Source organism: Schistocerca americana, chromosome 8 (assembly GCF_021461395.2).
Source record: "Schistocerca americana isolate TAMUIC-IGC-003095 chromosome 8, iqSchAmer2.1, whole genome shotgun sequence".
In the NCBI taxonomy this organism is placed as follows: domain Eukaryota; kingdom Metazoa; phylum Arthropoda; class Insecta; order Orthoptera; family Acrididae; genus Schistocerca; species Schistocerca americana.
This window is the reverse complement of record NC_060126.1, coordinates 361,004,281-361,009,877: the sequence shown is the minus strand read 5'-3', so window position 1 is coordinate 361,009,877 and position 5,597 is coordinate 361,004,281. Positions and strand designations below refer to the sequence as shown.

Genomic DNA, 5,597 nt, shown 5'->3' with positions numbered 1-5,597 from the left:
CACTGGTTTTACGAGATCGTCCCATTTCATAGCGCTTCTTAGTACTATTCATAGAACTTCTACGACGTAACGTACTCAAGACGTTCATAATCGGATACCATCGGGATCTCTTTCTTTGCTATAGCCGTTGTCTTGGATTTCTCGCCATTTAAAGAAAAATGGCACTTAATACACCAAATAAAAAAAATTGTAAAAGCTATTCTTTCTGCATCTCTTTGAGGCCGTCCAATGACAACTACATTTTCTGTGAACAACTGTATCGCCAGCGAACAATCTTGTAGTGATACAGATACTACCTGGTATGTCGTTTACGTGTATTGAAAGCGTTACGGGTCGTATTATGCTTCCTTGGGGTACACTCGAAGTTACTTTCGTTTCTGTTGACCAATAGCAGTCCAGCATGGCGTACGGCGTCATGTCAGTCAAATATTCATTGGGTAAAACACCTACCTGCGACAATACTGCCTTCCTTATTTCCATACTATGAGTGAAGACTTTGTGAAAGATTCCTTTCGTCCGTACCGAGGAGTCTCCGTAGCATCCCGCGAAATCGCATTCGGGACTATGGCCATAATAAAAAATGGTTCAAACGGCTCTGAGCACTACGGGACTTAACTTCTGAGGTAATCAGTCCCCTAGAACTTAGAACTACTTAAACCTAACCAACCTAAGGATAGCACACACATCCATGTCCGAGGCAGGATTCGAACCTGCGACCGTAGCGGTCTCGCGGTTCCAAACTGAAGCGCCTAGAACCGCTCGGCTATAGTCATAACATACGCTCTCTTTGAGATGTGCAGCTCTCGATACTATGCTACGTACTGCACCACACATTTAATCGGAAACGTTTATTGGCGGACTTGGTTTAATTTCTAGTCTGATACTCTGTCAGTAAATCTAAATAAGGGTATCTGGGCTCACTTTGACCCGAGAGACATGGTTAACCTTCCCAAAACTCCAAGGCCAATAGTTAAAAGGCCCTGTAGATATCTAAAAATACACTCCTGGAAATGGAAAAAAGAACACATTGACACCGGTGTGTCAGACCCACCATACTTGCTCCGGACACTGCGAGAGGGCTGTACAAGCAATGATCACACGCACGGCACAGCGGACACACCAGGAACCGCGGTGTTGGCCGTCGAATGGCGCTAGCTGCGCAGCATTTGTGCACCGCCGCCGTCAGTGTCAGCCAGTTTGCCGTGGCATACGGAGCTCCATCGCAGTCTTTAACACTGGTAGCATGCCGCGACAGCGTGGACGTGAACCGTATGTGCAGTTGACGGACTTTGAGCGAGGGCGTATAGTGGGCATGCGGGAGGCCGGATGGACGTACCGCCGAATTGCTCAACACGTGGGGCGTGAGGTCTCCACAGTACATCGATGTTGTCGCCAGTGGTGGGCGGAAGGTGCACGTGCCCGTCGACCTGTGACCGGACCGCAGCGACGCACGGATGCACGCCAAGACCGTAGGATCCTACGCAGTGCCGTATGGGACCGCACCGCCACTTCCCAGCAAATTAGGGACACTGTTGCTCCTGGGGTATCGGCGAGGGCCATTTGCAACCGTCTCCATGAAGCTGGGCTACGGTCCCGCACACCGTTAGGCCGTCTTCCGCTCACGCCCCAACATCGTGCAGCCCGCCTCCAGTGGTGTCGCGACAGGCGTGAATGGAGGGACGAATGGAGACGTGTCGTCTTCAGCGATGAGAGTCGCTTCTGCATTGGTGCCAATGATGATCGTATGCGTGTTTGGTGCCGTGCAGGTGAGCGCCACAATCAGGACTGCATACGACCGAGGCACACAAGGCCAACACCCGGCATCATGGTGTGGGGAGCGATCTCCTACACTGGCCGTACACCACTGGTGAACGTCGAGGGGACACTGAATAGTGCACGGTACATCCAAGCCGTCATCGAACCCATCGTTCTACCATTCCTAGACCGGCAAGGGAACTTGCTGTTCCAACAGGACAATGCACGTCCGTATGTATCCCGTGCCACCCAACGTGCTCTAGAAGGTTTAAGTCAACTACCCTGGCCAGCAAGATCTCCGGATCTGTCCCCCATTGAGCATGTTTGGGACTGGATGAAGCGTCGTCTCACGCGGTCTGCACGTCCAGCACGAACGCTGGTCCAACTGAGGCGCCAGGTGGAAATGGCATGGCAAGCCGTTCCACAGGACTACATCCAGCATCTCTACGATCGTCTCCATGGGAGAATAGCAGCCTGCATTGCTGCGAAAGGTGGATATACACTGTACTAGTGCCGACATTGTGCATGCTCTGTTGCCTGTGTCTATGTGCCTGTGGTTCTGTCAGTGTGATCATGTGATGTATCTGACCCCAGGAATGTGTCAATAAAGTTTCCCCTTCCTGGGACAATGAATTCACGGTGTTCTTATTTCAATTTCCAGGAGTGTACTTTCAGGAAGCATTCCAAGATCCAATCACTGGACTAGAGAACGTTCACCGAAAAAAATTCACTACACAACCTCCAACTGGTTGCTAGCAAGTCCTGCCGATGCCGATAATGGCAACGGCAAAACAGGAGTATAGTTTAAGTCAGTAGCGAAAGACTCATACAAAAACATCCCTCTCATTTTCCATGGAAACAATTACACTAGCGAAAAACTTAATAACAAAAGTACGAAGTGTCACTGACAAGATATGTCGATGACATTAGGGCCATACATAGAAGAAAATACTACAGTATATAGTACTGAAGCTAAAGGAAAGTAATACGCAATGAGACGAATAGATATAACAGATTCATTCACTCCGTCTTCAGGCCACGAGTGGCCTACCGGGACCATCCAACCGCCGTGTCATCCTCAGTGGAGGATGTGGATAGGAGGGACGTGGGGTCAGCACTCCGCTCTCCCGCTCGTTATGATGGTATTCTAGACTGAAGCCGCTACTATTCGGTCGAGTAGCTCCTCAATTGGCATCACGAGGCTGAGTGCACCCCGGAAAATGGCAGCAGCGCATGGCGACCGGGATGGTCACCCGGCCAAGTGCCGACCACGCCCAACAGCGCTTAACTTCGGTGATCTCACGGGAACCGGTGTATCCACCGCGGTAAGGCCGTTGCCATAACACTTTCATTCATAGAAAGTAATTACTTTGAAGTTACCATGATTTCTGAAGGTCTCCTGGACGCTACACAAGGCAGGATGCAGTTCTTAATAGGGTGTGTGATCACTATGGACGGCAGTGCATGCTCTGTAGCGATCACCCATGCTTGCCATAAGGTTGGTAAGGTATTCTTGTGGTAGGGCACCGGTAGGGCGCTCTATTTCTCTCCACGCGTGGTTATTATTTGCTGGGTAGTCGTTGATGCATCTGGATGCTGCTTCCTGCAATACATCCCCAACGCATCCCCCACGCGCCCGATGGGATTTAAGTAGGGGGAACGGACAGGTCAGTCCATTCACCTAATATCCTCTCCTTCCAACAGCTCCACAACCTGCCATGCATTCAAATGAAGTCAAGGCTGAATGCACCTCTGAAAAGACACACATGAGGAAAAAGTACAGTGTTAAAAAAACAGGTTGAGCCGATAATTGTACCGTATACAAAGATTCGGAGGTCAGCACGCCGAAGCAACATTATGCCTACCCACACTCTAACAACTGGACCACAAAATGATCGTGTTTGACAGTGTAGGATGCACTGCATGCTCTTACCTCTCGTCATAAGAGGGTGCTTTCGACATTGACGAACATGAGCGTTGTGGTGGTCTGCGTGTATGGTATGGGAATGCACCAGACCTCCAAATCTTTAAAAATGTTACACTTACCAGCACCATTATTATGACTCTGGATCCCTCCCCTATGTGTGTCAATCAAAAATGGTTCAAATGGCTCTGAGCAGTATGGGATTTAACTTCTGAGGTCGTAAGTCCCCTAGAACTTAGAACTACTTAAACCTAACTAACCTAAGGACATCACACACATTCATGCCCGAGGTAGGATTCGAACCTGCGACCGCAGCGGTCGCGCGGTTCCAGACTGAAGCGATCAGAACCACTCGGCCTCCATGGCATTCGGTGCTGATGACTGAATTTTTATAGATGACAGCGATGAACGCCGACCGGGGTGGCCGAGCGGTTCAAGGCGCTACAGTCTGGAACCGCGCGACCGCTACGATCGCAGGTTCGCATCCTGCCTCGGGCATGGATGTGTGTGATGTCCTTAGGTTAGTTAGGTTTAAGTAGTTCTAAGTTATAGGGGACTGATGACCTCAGAAGTTAAGGCCCATAGCGCTCAGAGCCATTTGAACCATTTTTTGAACAGCGATGAACTCCGTGGAAGAGCTCTAGGATATCCTGCGAATGGACTGGGCTACCCGTTCCCCCAAGTTAAAAGCCATCGAATACGTGTTGTGTATTGTGTTCCAGCATGTCCACATCCACCAAAGACTATCAAGCAGTTCACAGTTCCGTTTGTGGAGAAATGGAGCGCCCTACCACAATAACTCTTTATGAAGCTCGTCACCAGCATGATAACACATAGCAGAGCATGCATTGCCGCCCATAGTGATCACGTACCCTATTAATACCAATTCCTGCTTTTTCTAATGGCTGGGGGACCATCGTAAACTGCGGGGACTTGGCTGTAACCATTACCTTTCAATAAAAGTGTCATTTCTGTACACCTCCAAATGTATTTCTTTCAGTTACCTCCTGTACTACACCCAACCCTATCTCTACGAATGGTCCACGTTTCATCGAGGTATGTTACTTGACAGCTTGAAACGGTGGCAGGCAACTCTGCATGCTGCTTTCATGAACGTTAGATGTGATTCAGAGACTGACAACAGAGCAAAACAGAATTAGAACCTTACTGAGGATATGGAATCATGGCGACCGACAATATGGTGGTGGTGGTGGTAAGTTTCTATGGGACCAAACTGCTGAGGACATCGCTCCCTAGGCTTACACACTGCTTAATCTAACTTAAATTAACTTACGCTAAGGACAACATAAACAGCCATGCCTGAGGGAGGACTCGAACCTCCGATGGGGAGAGCCGCTCGAATCGTGGCAAGGCACCTCAGACCGCGCGGCTGCCCCACGCGGTGGACAGTATGGTGCACTGTGTAATTTTCATTTCCCTCCTTTATTAATTCAGTGAAGGGCTCTCTGGTTTGTGAAAATTTTTGGAGGCATGCGGATATACAGTGTGTTGGATCTGAGGCAGGCGAGCAGGGGCCGCTACGGCCAACAGGACCGGCCAGAAAGAAGGACTGGCGACATGGGTGGTGGATTCTTAGAATTGAGACCTGCCCGGCCACCCAAGGGGCTACAAGCTTTTGTCCACCTATACAAATGCATAACCTGACGTCAATTTGGCGGACAGTGCGGTGCTGAGTGCAGGCGTCGGGGGCACCTTTCCGTGTTTTGCGGACCAGGTTTGAAAATAACTGTCTACCGCTTGTAGGAAGCATGGGCAACAGGACACAAAGTATAGCCTCGTAGTGGATCATTTACAATTTCTCAGGCCCTCAGTTCTGAGGCTAACAGGATAGGTGGAAAAAATGATGTCTGACGTCAAGAGCACAACGATGAAGTCAGTGTTTTTGATAGTAGGGGAG

The 5,597-nt window shown here is 49.6% G+C and overlaps 1 pseudogene; it reads right to left on the bottom strand.

Annotated features, from left to right (window-relative positions):
• Positions 1-2,976: 2,976 nt before the first annotated feature.
• On the bottom strand, positions 2,977-3,094 carry LOC124546376 (annotated as a pseudogene).
• Between the last annotated feature and the right edge of the window lie 2,503 nt (positions 3,095-5,597).